The sequence below is a fragment of the Dipteris shenzhenensis genome, chromosome 19, assembly GCF_047967505.1.
Source record: "Dipteris shenzhenensis isolate YYH24624 ecotype China chromosome 19, Dip_SZ_1.0, whole genome shotgun sequence".
NCBI classification, from domain to species: domain Eukaryota; kingdom Viridiplantae; phylum Streptophyta; class Polypodiopsida; order Gleicheniales; family Dipteridaceae; genus Dipteris; species Dipteris shenzhenensis.
In genome coordinates, this window is record NC_141614.1 from 37,954,716 (window position 1) to 37,970,796 (window position 16,081).

The 16,081-nt window shown below is 44.0% G+C and overlaps 1 pseudogene across 1 annotated transcript; it reads right to left on the minus strand.

Moving 5' to 3' along the window:
* Positions 1-11,518: 11,518 nt before the first annotated feature.
* Positions 11,519-13,856, minus strand: LOC147890435 (dammaradiene synthase pseudogene; annotated as a pseudogene). The gene is made up of 2 exons (XR_015542713.1): positions 13,786-13,856; positions 11,519-13,547 (listed from the first exon to the last, which is right to left on the minus strand). The product of XR_015542713.1 is annotated as a dammaradiene synthase pseudogene (transcript).
* Between the last annotated feature and the right edge of the window lie 2,225 nt (positions 13,857-16,081).

Genomic DNA, 16,081 nt, shown 5'->3' on the forward strand with positions numbered 1-16,081 from the left:
TCTCTCTTTCCGTCTTCCCCCTTCTCTTTTTCTCATTTTTCCCCCTTCTCTTTTTTCCCTCCTCTCTTATTCTCTCTTTCCCCCTTCTCTCTTTCCCCCTCTCTCTTTTCCCTTCTCTCTTTCCTTTCCCTCTTATTCTCTATTTCCTTTCCCTCTTATTCTCTTATGCTTATGATTCTCTCATTCCCCCTTCTCTATTTCCCCCTTCTCTCATTCGCATAAGCTCTTTTTCCGCATGAGCATAAGCTCCTTCTCTATTTCCGCATGAGCATAAGCATGAGCTTATGCTCATGCATGAGCATGAGCTTATGCTTAAGTTTCCGCAAGAGCTTATGCGGAAATAGAGAATGAGAGAAGCTTATGCTTCTCTCATTCTCTTTTTCCGCATAAGCTCTATCTCTTTTTCCGCATGAGCATAAGCTCCTTCTCTTTTTCCGCATGAGCATAAGCATGAGCTTATGCTTATGCTTATGCTTAAGCATAAGCATAAGCTCATGCTTATGCTCATGCATGAGCATGAGCTTATGCGTAAGTTTCCACATAAGCTTATGCGGAAATAGAGAATGAGAGAAGCTTATGCTTCTCTCATTCTCTTTTTCCGCATAAGCTCTTTCTCTTTTTCCGCATGAGCATAAGCTCCTTCTCTTTTTCCGCATGAGCATAAGCATGAGCTTACGCTTATGCTTATGCTTAAGCATAAGCATAAGCATAAGCTCATGCTTATGCTCATGCATGAGCATGAGCTTATGCGTAAGTTTCCGCATAAGCTTATGCGAAAATAGAGCTTATGCTCATGCTTATGCTTCTCTCATTCTCTTTTTCCGCATGAGCATAAGCTCCTTCTCTTTTTCCGCATGAGCATAAGCATAAGCTCATGCTTATGCTCATGCATGAGCATGAGCTTATGCTTAAGTTTCCGCGTAATCTTATGCGGAAATAGAGAATGAGAGAAGCTTATGCTTCTCTCATTCTCTTTTTCCGCATAAGCTCTTTCTCTTTTTCCGCATGAGCATAAGCTCCTTCTCTTTTTCCGCATGAGCTTATGCTTATGCTTATGCTTAAGCATAAGCATAAGCATAAGCTCATGCTTATGCTCATGCATGAGCATTAGCTTATGCGTAAGTTTCCGCATAAGCTCCTTCTCTTTTTCCACAGCATAAGCTCATGAGCTTATGCTCATGCATGAGCATGAGCTTATGCGTAAGTTTCCGCATAAGCTTATGCGTAAGTTATGCGAAAATAGAGAATGAGAGAAGCTTATGCTTCTCTCATTCTCTTTTTCCGCATAAGCTCCTTCTCTTTTTCCGCATGAGCATAAGCTCATGATCTTATGCTCATGCATGAGCTTATGCTCATGCTTATGCTTCTCTCAGTCTCTTTTTCCGCATGAGTATAAGCTCCTTCTCTTTTTCCGCATGAGCATAAGCTCATGCTTATGCTCATGCATGAGCATGAGCATAAGCTCATGAGCTTATGCTCATGCATGAGCATGAGCTTATGCGTAAGTTTCCGCATAAGCTTATGCGTAAGTTATGCGAAAATAGAGAATGAGAGAAGCTTATGCTTCTCTCATTCTCTTTTTCCGCATAAGCTCCTTCTCTTTTTCCGCATGAGCATAAGCTCCTAAGCTCTTATGCTTATGCATGAGCTTATGCGGAAATAAAGAATGAGAGATGCTTATGCTTCCCTCATTCTCTATTTCTGCATAAGCTCCTTCTCTTTTTCCGCATAAGCTCCTCTTTCTCTTTTTATGCATAAGCTCCTTCTCTTTTTCCGCATGAGCATAAGCTCATGCTTATGCTCATGCATGAGCATGAGCTTATGCTTAAGTTTCCGCATAAGCTTATGCTTATGCATGAGCTTATGCGGAAATAGAGAATGAGAGATGCTTATGCTTCGCTCATTCTCTTTTTATGCATAAGCTCCTTCTCTTTTTCCGCATAAGCTCCTATTTCTCTTTTTATGCATAAGCTCCTTCTCTTTTTCCGCATGAGCATAAGCATGATCTTATGCTTATGCTTATGCTTAAGCATAAGCATAAGCATAAGCTCATGCTTATGCTCATGCGGAAAAAGCATAAGCATAAGCATAAGCTCATGCTTATGCTCATGCATGAGCATGAGCTTATGCTTAAGTTTCCGCATAAGCTTATGCTTATGCATGAGCTTATGCAGAAATAGAGAATGAGAGATGCTTATGCTTATGCGGAGCTTATGTTTATGCTTATGCAAAGCTTATGCGGAAAAAGAGAAGGAGCTTATGCGGAGCTTATGCTTATGCTTATGCGGAAATAGAGAATGAGAGAAGCATAAGCTCATTCTCTATTTCCGCATAAGCTCATTCTCTATTTCCGATGCCTATGCTTTCTGCATAAGCATAAGCATAAGCTCATGCTTATGCTCATGCATGAGCATGAGCTTATGCTCAAGTTTCCGCATAAGCTCATGCTTATGCATGAGCTTATGCGGAAATAGAGAATGAGAGAAGCTTATGCGGAAACTCATTCTCTATTTCCGCATAAGCTCCTTCTCTATTTCCGATGCCTATGCTTAGGCATAAGCATAAGCATAAGCTCATGCTTATGCTCATGCATGAGCATGACCTTATGCTCAAGTTTCCGCATAAGCTGCATGAGCTTATGCGGAAATAGAGAATGAGAGAAGCTTATGCGGAAACTCATTCTCTATTTCCGCATAAGCTCCTTCTCTATTTCCGATGCCTATGCTTAAGCATAAGCATAAGCTCATGCTTATGCTCATGCATGAGCATGAGCTTATGCTCAAGTTTCCGCATAAGCTCATGCTTATGCATGAGCTTATGCGAAAATAGAGAATGAGAGAAGCTTATGCGGAAACTCATTCTCTATTTCCGCATAAGCTCCTTCTCTATTTCCGATGCCTATGCTTAAGCATAAGCATAAGCTCATGCTTATGCTCATGCATGAGCATGAGCTTATGCTTAAGTTTCCGCATAAGCTCATGCTTATGCGTGAGCTTATGCGGAAATAGAGAATGAGAGAAGCATAAGCTCATTCTCTATTTCCACATAAGCTCATTCTCTATTTCCGATGCCTATGCTTTTCGCATAAGCATAAGCATAAGCTCATGCTTATGCTCATGCATGAGCATGAGCTTATGCTCAAGTTTCCTCATAAGCTCATGCTTATGCATGAGCTTATGCGGAAATAGAGAATGAGAGAAGCTTATGCGGAAACTCATTCTCTATTTTCGCATAAGCTCCTTCTCTATTTCCGATGCCTATGCTTAAGCATAAGCATAAGCATAAGCTCATGCTTATGCTCATGCATGAGCATGAGCTTATGCTCAAGTTTCCGCATAAGCTCATGCTTATGCATGAGCTTATGCGAAAATAGAGAATGAGAGAAGCTTATGCGGAAACTCATTCTCTATTTCCGCATAAGCTCCTTCTCTATTTCCGATGCCTATGGTTAAGCATAAGCATAAGCATAAGCTCATGCTTATGCTCATGCATGAGCATGAGCTTATGCTCAAGTTTCCGCATAAGCTCATGCTTATGCATGAGCTTATGCGGAAATAGAGAATGAGAGAAGCTTATGCGGAAACTCATTCTCTATTTCCGCATAAGCTCCTTCTCTATTTCCGATGCCTATGCTTTCCGCATAAGCATAAGCTCATGCTTATGCATGAGCTTATGCGGAAATAGAGAATGAGAGAAGCTTATGCGGAAACTCATTCTCTATTTACGCATAAGCTCCTTCTCTATTTCCGATGCCTATGCTTAAGCATAAGCATAAGCATAAGCTCATGCTTATGCTCATGCATGAGCATGAGCTTATGCTTAAGTTTCCGCATAAGCTCATGCTTATGCGTGAGCTTATGCAGAAATAGAGAATGAGAGAAGCATAAGCTCATTCTCTATTTTCGCATAAGCTCATTCTCTATTTCCGATGCCTATGCTTTCCGCATAAGCATAAGCATAAGCTCATGCTTATGCTCATGCATGTGTTGGGATATCTCAAGGTGTATGCCTCAGGCACACCTTATGTTTCTATGTGTGAGTGCTAGAGGCACAGTTAGGTGCCCACAAGCACAGTTAGGTGGTGGAAAAGCCACATAGGATGATTGAGTGAATCTAGGAGCAGATTGAGGAGATGATTGTGGAGCTTTGAGGTCATCAGTGATGTCAGTGCCCTTGTATGAGGTGCCTACTTAAGGACCTCTTTCTTCTTCATTCTATAAGCAAGTATTCTGGTTTTGTATCCACTCTACTCTTTCCTTTCAGTATTCCAACATGGTATCAGAGCCATTTGATCCTCCTTGAGCCCTAGTTAGGTGCCACATCATCATCTTCTTCTTCACCTTCATCTTCCACTTTCCCTTCCAAAGTCGATTTTGGAAGTGCAAGTTCTCTTCAAACCTGCATTCTCAGCATCTCATCCTTCAGGAGAGTCTTCCCAAGGGCAGGGCGAACCTGCAGAACAAGCTACACGACTTATCTCGCCATCTTCTGGGCGGCATTGTCTCAGGAAGCCGCGACGATCTTTTTCCTGGTTCTCACTGTAGAGAGCTACATTGTCGATTTCCTCTCAGAGGGAGCTGGGCGACATCACGACCTCCCTGCTCATCAAGTTTGAGCTCTTTTGGAGCAGTATTCGGGTAGTTTTCGACGAAAAACCAGTCCAAATATCCTCTACAATGCTGGGCGACGTGGCCGTTTTCTGCGCAATTCCTTCCTGAGGGAGAAGCTCTACCTATTTACCTTTCTCTTCAGTACAAAAGCCCTCTGAATTCTGACCTTTGCATAACGATTTGGAGCAGATTTCTGAGTTGCCTCTTTGGCCATGAAAGCTTGACTATGCAAGTCTAAGTTTGACCTTGGACAGTCAAAGTTTGACTGATAGTTTGACCAAGATTTATTTTCAGTCTGCTATGCTCATTTTTCTAACATCTACTTGGTCATTTCTTGCTTAGACATCTTGCATTTCAAGATTGTTACTCTTTGAAAAGATTACCTTTTTATTGCTCATATATCACTTGTAAGAGAGACAGACACTGCCCATATCTGGGTTAGACCCTCTCATGGCTACCTTATATAATCTTGAGAAGTTCAATGGAAAGGGCTTCCATACATGGCAAATGAAGGTAAAATTTGCATTGATGCGGGAGAACTTATGGGGACTTGTCAAACCTACTCCTACCGCTTCTTCTACGGCCTCAAATGCTGGAGAATCTTCAACTCCGACACGACCGGCAAGGGATCCAGCAAGAGAAGAAAAAGCATATGGTATAATTGCTTTAGCTTTGGGTGATGATTACATACATCATATATCTGACTTGGAGTCTCCATCGGAAGCATGGCAGAAGCTAGACTTGATTTTTGGTGCAAGCTCTCACATATCTAAACTATCACTTAAAATCTCTTTCTTGAATTAAAGATGGCAAGTGATACTACTAGCTTCTATCAACTCTCCTATCACCCGAGTATCACCCCTGATGATGCTATGGCAGTGTTACTTAAGAGTATGCCTGAAAGTTTTGATCACATTGTTAGCACTTTAAAGAATCTTCCCAATCCAAACCTTGAAGGCATTATCTCAGCTCTCCAAGAAGAAGAAAGACATATGGAGTTAAGGAAAGGCAATGACACTGCTTATGTTATGAAATTCCAGAAGGGCAAGTATTCTCCTTGCAATCACTGTGGAAAGACAAATCACCTTTCAAAAGACTGCTTCAAAGTAAATCCATGCAAGCACTGTGGCAAAAACAACCATAGTGAGAAGTTTTGCAGAGACAAAGCAAAGACAGAAAATGCAAATCTACTTACAGTGAATTTGCCTCCACAAGATGAGGCATCCCATGAAGATTATGCATTTTAAATCATCTCTATGTATGCTCCAGATCTCTTTTCTTTTTATGTCAAGGTACTCAGCCTGGATAGTCCTCCAAAATGAATGAAAATAAACTATTGTGTTGTGTGTGTTTTGTAAACACCTCTGGTCACCTTATGATGTAGGCCATGTGTATGTTTTGTTCCATGGTACCTCTTGCAGACATTGTGTGCATGTACATGCAAGGGAGATAACCATTGGAAGGTCTGTTTGTATCCCTTTCTGTTTACCTTACACCCAAGGAAACCCTTGCTAGCATGAGAACCTAGCCATAGATTAATCCTTGACCACCATGAGATGGCATGAGAAACTAGATGTATCCATGACATAGCCTGAGGCATTTCCTTGAGGGGGGGGTTTGTTGGGATATCTCAAGGTGTATGCCTCAAGCACACCTTATGTTTCTATGTGTGAGTGCTAGAGGCACAGTTAGGTGCCCACAAGCACAGTTAGGTGGTGGAAAAGCCACATAGGATGATTGAGTGAATCTAGGAGCAGATTGAGGAGATGATTGTGGAGCTTTGAGGTCATCAGTGATGTCAGTGACCTTGTATGAGGTGCCTACTTAAGGACCTCTTTCTTCTTCATTCTATAAGCAAGTATTCTGATTTTGTGTCCACTCTACTCTTTCCTTTCAGTATTCCAACAGCATGAGCATGAGCTTATGCTCAAGTTTCTGCATAAGCTCATGCTTATGCATGAGCTTATGCGAAAATAGAGAATGAGAGAAGCTTATGCGGAAACTCATTCTCTATTTCCGCATAAGCTCCTTCTCTATTTCCGATGCCTATGCTTAAGCATAAGCATAAGCATAAGCTCATGCTTATGCTCATGCATGAGCATGAGCTTATGCTCAAGTTTCCCCATAAGCTCATGCTTATGCATGAGCTTATGCGGAAATAGAGAATGAGAGAAGCTTATGCGTGCTTATGCTCATGCATGAGCATGAGCTTATGCTCAAGTTTCCGCATAAGCTCATGCTTATGCATGAGCTTATGCGGAAATAGAGAATGAGAGAAGCTTATGCGGAAACTCATTCTCTATTTCCGCATAAGCTCCTTCTCTATTTCCGATGCCTATGCTTAAGCATAAGCATAAGCATAAGCATAAGCATAAGCTCATGCTTATGCTCATGCATGAGCATGAGCTTATGCTTAAGTTTCCGCATAAGCTCATGCTTATGCGTGAGCTTATGCGGAAATAGAGATTGAGAGAAGCATAAGCTCATTCTCTATTTCCGCATAAGCTCATTCTCTATTTCCCACTCTATTTCCCCCTTCTCTCATTTCCCCCTTCTCTCCTTCTCTATTTCCCTCATCTCTTTCCCCTTCTCTATTTCCCTCTTCTCTCATTCTCTATTTTCCCATTCTCATTCTTTTCTTTCCTTTCCATCTTCTTTCCCTCTTTCCTTTCCCTCTTTCCTTTCCTTTCCCTCTTCTTTCTTCTTGCCTATGCCTATGCCTATGAGAATGCTTATGTTTGTTTTTTTGTTTTATGTTTTCGTGTTTGTGTCTATGTTAGACATGGGATCACGCCGCTCATCCGACGAGTACGGACAGCCTCGCAGGAGGAGAGCTCACGATCTATATGCTCCAGAGGACTTTGATTCCTCTCAGGCGACTACCCCGAGGACTACCCCTGGTCCGTCTCCTCTCGGTCCTAGCACTGCGACTACCCCTGGTCCGACCCCTCTTCCACGTAGCACTGCGACTACCCCTTGGGGAACTCCTTTGCTAGCCGCGGATGGCTTTGTCGGGACTCCCGACGAGTTTGTAGCGCAGATGAGCGATGAGGAGGCAGCGAGATTCTTCTCTCTGCTCTCTCAGAGGACCTCTGCAATTCCTTCCCCTACACCGACGGGTGGACGTACTGCCCAGCCATCCCCTCGCGCCCCTTGGACCGCGGGATCATCACCTGCGCATGCCTCCCGCAAGGGAAGGAAGAGTAGGACGGGCGGCTCATGTTGTGCTGACTCAGGAGATGTAGACGAGTCAGCACACTCACGCTCCTTTAGGTCTCCACTTGGTCCGGAGACACAGTATCAGTCAGGTCCCTTTCCCTCTCCTACTCCCACTGCTACTCCTCGATTCGGAAGCGGTCGCGCAGCTTCCACTCCTTCAGACTCTGCTACCGTCAGTCCCCCTTACTCATCAGGGGATCTCTCCTATCAAATCACATCTGCCGGAGAGATAATAGAAGATAAAAAGGGCAAAGCAGTGATGGCCGCCATGAGGAGGTTGATGAGTCATCACTTCAAGAGCGGCATAAATACCGATTGGCGGTATCAAGATGCCCAAAAGAAGCAGGCGGTGATCGATGAGTTAAAACAAAGATACCCTAATCCGCCAAATGTGGAGTTTAATGACAATTATATGCTCGAGCGCATGGGTTTGATCCTAAAGCATCGTAGATCAACCTTGCGTACTTCCATTACAAAGGGGTTGGCTAAACCCAGCTGGGCAGACAAAGCTGATTGGAAGTACTTCAAGAAGCAACATAGGGACCATCCCGAAATGTTCGAGGGTCAGAGGAGGGCTGCGAAGAGACGGCTGGACGTCGTAGGTACTTCCCACTTTGGTGCAGGCAGACGGTATGCGTTCGAGGCAACCGTGGTAAGTCTACTTCTTCCCATTTAATGTATTGTTCTATTTGTTTTACTTACATATTACATGCACTTTAGCTAACTCTAACTCTCGTAAATTGGATCCACATCAAGCTGCGATGGGTCGTCTTCCTACGGATGTAGAGACGCGGCGCGCATTTCGGATAGGAACAAAGCCGTGGTTCATTGAGCAAGAGGCAATGGGAGCGATAGTCGATTGGGCTGAGGTGGCTGCTCGCACGGTATAAGTTTACTCCTACTTGTAATCTCACTTTTTAATTTAAGTTCCAATCTAAATTTTGATTTATATGGTTCACTCTTAGGGTCAAAGCTCAAGCGTCCCATCATCGGAGGCGAGCGATCAACAGGGGCAAGGATCGGACGCAGGTGCCGAGGACGAGGGAGAAGACGCAGGTGTCGAGGACCAAGGAAGAGGCCAACAAGACGAAGATGATTCAGATTCGGATGAGTAGTGGTAGTAGCATTTTGTATATCCGCTCGTTTGAGCGATTTTGTATCACCCTTTCACAGGGTAATTTTGTTACAAACACTGTTGTATATGTATATGCATTTTTCCCTCATCATTTCACAAGAACAATTTTGTATCACCCTGCAAGCAAGGGAAATTTTGTTATAAAAAACTTTCTTTTGTAATTACAAAAAAAAAAAGATTAGTGGGGCTAAACAGGGCCAAAAGGAAGCCCTGTTTAGCCCCACTAAACCTTTTTTTTTACTTCTGTTAATCGTCGCTATATAGCGACGTTTACCAGTGTCGCTATATAGCGACGATTAAAAGTGTCGCTATATAGCGACGTTTGCATCGTCGCTATATAGCGACGATTAACAGCGTCGCTATATAGCAACGATTAACAGCGTCACTATATAGCGACGGTTTATAGCGACGCTCCTTTTTCGACGCTTTTAGCGACTTTTATAGCGACCTTTGCGCCCGTGAAAAAAAAAAATTAATGTAAAAACCGTCGGTATTTCCGTCGGAAAATGGCCTATGCCTTGTAGTGTCAAATTGCACACACAACAAGTGTGGGCTATCATGAGCAAACATAGGATGTAGCAAGTAGGTGTGCTTGGGAGAGATAGATAGATAGCTTCTTGGCAGGAAATTCTACTCTCATCATTTGTAATTTGAATTCGCCACTCCCCTCAATTAACAACTCTGATAGCAAATTAGCGGAAGATGGATCGCTCGTGGGTCAATTCTTAGAGAATCACGGGCGATGGCTCTGGATAAGTTGTGAGGCTTTTACCAATCGCATTGCTCCTGTCCAACTTAAGCCTATCATGGTGAGGAGATTGAACACATGGGGTTTATGCTCTTGGTAGCAAGTATGGGATCGATCACATCATAATTGGCACTTGGCCATCCATTTATAGTAGAAATTCGGCCTCTCACGCTTCCTAAGAAAGAGGGTGGGCTGGGTATTGAATCCTTCAAGGATCAATGGGATCGCCTATGTGCAATGTGGCTACTCAAATTGCACACACAACAACCGGGGGCTATCATGAGCAGACATAGGATGCAGCAAGCAGGTGTGCTTGGGAAGGATAGAGAGAGAGCTTCCTGGCAAGAAATTCTACTCTCACCATTTGTAATTTGAATTTGCCACTCCCCTCACTTACTAAATCTAATAGCAATTTAGCGAAAGATGCTGGGTGATTGCTCGTGGGTCGATTCTTAGAGAATCACGGGGGATGGCTCTGGATAAAAGTTGTGAGGCTTTTACCAATCGCATTGCTCCTGTGCAACTTAATCCTATCATGGTGAGGAGATTGAACACGCAGGGTGTGTGATCTTGGTAGCATGTATGGGATCGATCACATCATAATTAGCACTTGGCCATCCATTTATAGTAGCAATGGAGCCTCTCACCAAGTAAAGTTCAATTCATTGAGAGTACTCTTTGATTGCCTTAAGCCAGAATGGCCAACCAACTTGTGTCTATAGATAACCAACGAACCTTACGGAATGAATCACCAACACAGGGAAAGACACTCATAAGCTTACTCTTACGAACTTGTTCTAGCCTTATCATGCTTGTAACTAGTACCAGCACTTTCCCAACAAACATGGGAACAATAGTCCCCTCAAGATTCTGTTAATGTTTGGGCTTTAAGGTGACAATGAGTAGGGCCAGAGGTCATTCCTTCTAGTCGCCTCAAATTATTTCTTCATTGGAGGTTACTTGCAGGAAACTTCTCAACTACGGTCAGAGTAGCAAAGTGGAAGCAATGGCTCCTGTATTCCCACTCTGTAAGAATGCTCTAGAAACATACTTCCATATTTTTTGGGGTTGCATTTTTCTCGATCTCTTTGGAACTTTGTGGGCTCCTTGCTTCACAAAGCCCACATAGCTACTCTTACCTTGCTTTACTAGGAGATAAAAGATGAATGGTTTATTCCAATGGAGAGTGTGAAGCCTTGCACACGTTGTTATCTTTCAAAGGGTCCCAATAATTAGGAATGATTTTAAAGGGTCCCGATAATTAGGGATGATTGGTTTTTAGACTAGTTGAATTCCATATGCCTTGAAATAGTTCTTAGAGAATCTTGAGTACTTTAGGGGGAATAACATCACATTTCACTTGGCTTTGCAAATGTTATGCATTGCCATATGATTCTTTTATTATATTAATATAAATTTCCCTTTTTCGCTCTTAAAAAATTTTATTATACTCAAGATACTAAAATTTTGAGGGATAAGGTCAATAAATTTGATATTTAATTCTAGAAACCAATCAATTTTTCACACTTACTTTGAACTCTCTTCATGTTATACAATTTGATGAAAAAGAAACCAAATGAGAATGCTATTGGAAAAACCATGCTATTATAACATATGGTAGTTGTATTTGTACATTAGCACAAATTAGAATATAGTCATGACATGCATACTTCAATATATCATTCAAACACATTTGTGTCATCAAAAAACATAATTACTCTTCAACGTCTACTGCCGCAGGTTAGACACTACCTTTATTCCAACTAGCATCATACTTATCTTTAGACTTTACAAACTACCACCAATTCATGAAAAGCTTGTGTATGTTTCGGCTACACAAGCTACCACCGATGCAGAGATATTGTGTGCTAGCCACACTAGTGTTATAATAAGAATTTCCTGGTGGAGGAAAGAGCGATAGCGTGAGAGAGCACTCAAGGGGAAATACATAGGATAGAGGTGGTATTTCATATAGAAGTGGCCAGGGAATCCTGTTCCAGTGAAGCAAGCCTCTGTCCAAGACCCATCTGCTCGCTGAGTGCGAAGCAAATACTCCACCCCTGCCTCCAAGGCCTCCATGTGATACCACCCGAGGGCGTTCCCTGCAGCCAGAAGCCCTTGCAAGGCCCATGCAGTCTGGGATGGGGTGGCACAGTCGTTGTGCCCTTTGAGGGAGGCATCTACGTAGCTCAAGCAAGTCTCTCCCCACCCCCCATCTCTTGCTTGGTTCTTGTGTTGAGCTTCTGCGAGCCATTTGGCCCCTCGTTCTATCTCTGATCTATGAGCCTCAGGTGCTACCACAGACAACGCAGCCAGCACTCCGCTCGTCCCATAAATGTAGTTCACTCCCCATCTCCCATACCAGCACCCCTCCCTCTCTTGCTCCTTTCGAAGATACGCCACACCTCGACTGATACAATCCGCTGGGAGCTGTTGTAGCTCCGGGTGCATCTTCAGCCTCCCCGCCATCTCCACCACCCTCGCCGTTACGTCTGCCGTGTTGGGGTCCGTCATCGCTTTTAGATCCCCGTAGGGCGTTGCATTCAGCCAATTCTGATTGTTGTCCCGATCGTATGCACCCCACCCACCCGCTTTGCATTGCATGCTGCTTATCCAATCCACTGCGCGCGCGATAGCACAGCGCTTTGCGGCCTCGTTTGGCAGCCGAACGCCCGCCAGAGCCATCGCTACACATGCAGTATCGTCTACATCTGGGTACCAGCGATTTTCGAACTGAAATGCCCAGGCTCCGGCCCTGCCTGCCCAATTTTTCACCCGCCAGTCACCCTCCTGCAAAATCTGCATTTCTAGAAGCCATTGTCCAGCGCGCTGTAGGGCGGGGTGATCCGGAGCAAGACCTGAATCCATTAGAGCACGCATGGTCAGGGCAGTATCCCACACGGGAGACGTGCACGTCTGCATACAGTAACATGTCTTCGTTTCCATAGATATCCTTCTGAGGCTTTCAAGGGCACGATGGACTATGGGATCTGAAACGCTGTAATCCAACGACTTAAGCGCCAGCAGAGTAAAATTAGTAGATATAAACAAACCACCCCAGCCGCCCAAGATATCCCGCCGTCGAAGCACCCAGCTCTCTGCCGCTGCCAGACCTTTCTTCCGGAAAGGTACCATGTTAAACTTCTCGGCAAGCTTGAAAACCTTATCGAGAACAATGAACACATCTGTCCAATCTCCATGCCAGGGGGGCGAAAATCGGGCTTCTTTCCATCCCTCCACGAAAAGCTCATCCAGAGTGATAACAGGATCCGTTCGAAAAACGGGCTTTCGATCAAAAACGATGATCAAGGGAACGGTGCAAACCCGCGCCCAATACGACATTTCGTAGATGTTGGCTGGAAACCAGTTGGGCACGAACATCAGCCAAGACGGGAGAGATGGGAGGCCACGCCAGTCGTAGCAGCCTAACAAGGCCAGATTCATCTTCGTGAAAACACGAGTCTTGCTGATGCCACCCCGCTGCAGAATGAATCGGCGTGCTTTCTGAAGAGCTGGATCGGATGCCGGGACATTCAACAGTCGGAGCGCGAAGTAGGCCTCCACGGAGCAACTCAAGTGGCCACCATCTCCGTAGAAAAGCTCCCAGCCCCCGTGTGCACACTGATGTTCTCGGAGATAGGTCTCCATCTTGTGCATGGGATGGGTGTCCTCGGTGCCAAACAGCTTATACAGCATAACGGCTTCGGCTGTTTGGGTAACGTTGCGCTCTACCTCGGCCGACCAGTAGCCTTCCGGATATTGAATTGACAAAAGATATTTTTGCGCCCGCTTGATGGCATCCTCCAAGTCCGGTTGAGTGCTCATTGAGCAATTCCTGCGACGGCATGTGATTAGCCCATTTTACGGTACAATTCATACGGAGAAAGTGATATAATATCTCTGGTCAGCACAAATCCAACGACAATTTTGCGAGCAATTCTTTGCAAACCTTCAAACTTCAAAGTGAGTTCTAGGTGGCAGGTGCTGCCATATGATCTGGAAATCGTTTGAGCTTAAAAGCAAGGACCACTGCAATCAAGCTCCAAAAGAAAATCAAGGATGGAACTCACCACTCCTACTCAAATGTTGCGGACGGACGCCAGAAACCGCTCACACAGCCGGGCAGAGAAGGGGAAGATTCAAGAATACGTTGCACGCCGCCACAGTTATACCAAATAGGTGCCCTATGAGATGAGAGTCCTAATAATTAGTTGTGGAGAAAGAAAAGGAAGAGTGCAAAGCCTATGGTCGTTGCGAAAAACCTCTCTCGTGTATGGCCGCCACGAGAATGTTCTTCACCGACTTCAGGTGACTATAAATAGGTCCGAGGACCAATCTGTGAGGCGCCCTCTGCTCTGCGAGGTGAGAGAGAGTAATGGCTGCGCCTGCACAAGCTTCATGCCATTCACCTCTTCGCCATTCTAGAAATGATGCGACACCGTCAAGAAGAAAAGTCATGCAGTTCTGCTGCTTCTTCTCGTCGCAAGAGGTACACCAACGCTCAAATGGTCAGAGAACGGAATGGAATCGTGATCGATGGGTGGCAGAGTGTGGTAATCCAAATTGCGATATGAACGGCCAGAGCTGGTTATAGCTTGGCAGGTTAATAGGGCCTGCAGGTTAAGCTTAATCGACTAAGCAGGTGAAGATTGGGAGAAATAGGAGCCATAGAAGTGCAACAACACCATGAATAGGCAGCGAATCAAATGTTGTCTGGATTTCATGTGGAAAAATAGGCAGAGGAATGGAAATGGGAGTTGGGGATCCACTAAACAAACTGAAAAATAGCGATCAATGGCCTCGACTGCAGACTGTAGAGGAATGGGAATGGGAGTCAAGGATCCCACTAAACAAACTGAAAAATAGCGATCAATGGCCTCGACTGCAGAGGAATGGGAATGGGAGTCGGGGATCCCACTAAACAAACTGACAACGAAGCAAATGGACACAATGTGTGCAGAGCTGGCACCAAAGATATAACGACAAATGTGGCTGAGGGAGGACTTAGAGATAACATGGAGGGCCGGGTGTGGAAAGCGACTCCTTATAGCCGAGTCAATTTTTTCCTATGGAGGATAGGAGGGGGGCACTTCCTAGTAGGCAGCCTAGTCCCCTGGCTACAAGTCGATGACAGATGCAAAATTTGCAAAGCTGGAGCGAAGACTCTTACCCATCTGTTCTGGGGATGCCTGTGGGTGCGGAATCTTTGGGGAGCTATCCGAGCATGGTGTGCCAAGGACCTAGGGCTAGAGTATATCTCCAAGGGTGCTGCCATTTTTGGAGCAGACCTCTGGACAGATAAGTCCATTATGTGGGATGTTATTAGATATTCAACACTCCATAGAATATGGTTACCCAGATGTGAGTCATTCATGAACAAGATTGCTGTGTTTTCCCTACCTTGTAAGAAGGTTGTTATGGATATAGCGAACCAAACCAGATGGTTGGTTGTTAGCTGGCCTGATGAGGCTGTAAGAGCTCGTCTTGAGAGCATTTTGTTTCAGTTGTAATCTGGCTGTTTTGATTAATATATAAGTAGACCTATTTTAATAAATTTAAATTTAAAAAAAACGATCGAATGGGAGGTGTAGCATGCAAACTGGAGATTCTGTGAGCGAGATATAGATTTTACCAAGCAAATAGGAGCAAAAATAGTTTTATCCTACCATACAGACTTCCGGAAACGTCATGAATTTCATTTACATTGGCTTGATGCTAGGTTTCCTCTATGAACAACCTCACAACATTTTGGGCTCAGAATTGATCACGGTCCTGTGATGTGCAGAAAAGCCACGCCCCAACTCACATGGAGCCCAACTATTTTTGGTGTAGAACTGCAAAGTTGCAGCTGCACAAACTTGCGATGTATAGATAATTTCATTCAGCCCTCAAATTTGAAGGTTGCAACACCCTTCAAAGGGGGGTTTACCCTTATAGAGAAGGGTAAATTTTTTTAAGCCATTCAGAAGAATCGTGATTTTTGAAATTATCCTTCAACTTAGAAGGAGATAATTTTTTTTAACATTCAAATGAAATTATGATGTTTAAGTTATCCTTCAGAATGGAAGGGCATTATTATTTTTATGTTTCAAAAGAAGGACACACTTATTATAGGCCTTCAAAAGAAGGGCGGACATATTTTTTACCTTCAAAATTTTAAAGATTAAATATTATTAATTATATAAAATAAATAAAGAAATTAAAAATCATTGGCTCAAGGCTCAAGCTGTCAAGTTGATGATTGCAGGAAGTTGTGGCTCGGTAGTAGGTAGTTAAAACTTAAAACTAATTTACTAAATAGTAAATAGCTCCTTAAACCGAGTGGTTATTGGGATTCCACACTGCACAGTCACCGTCCTCGTTCCACCA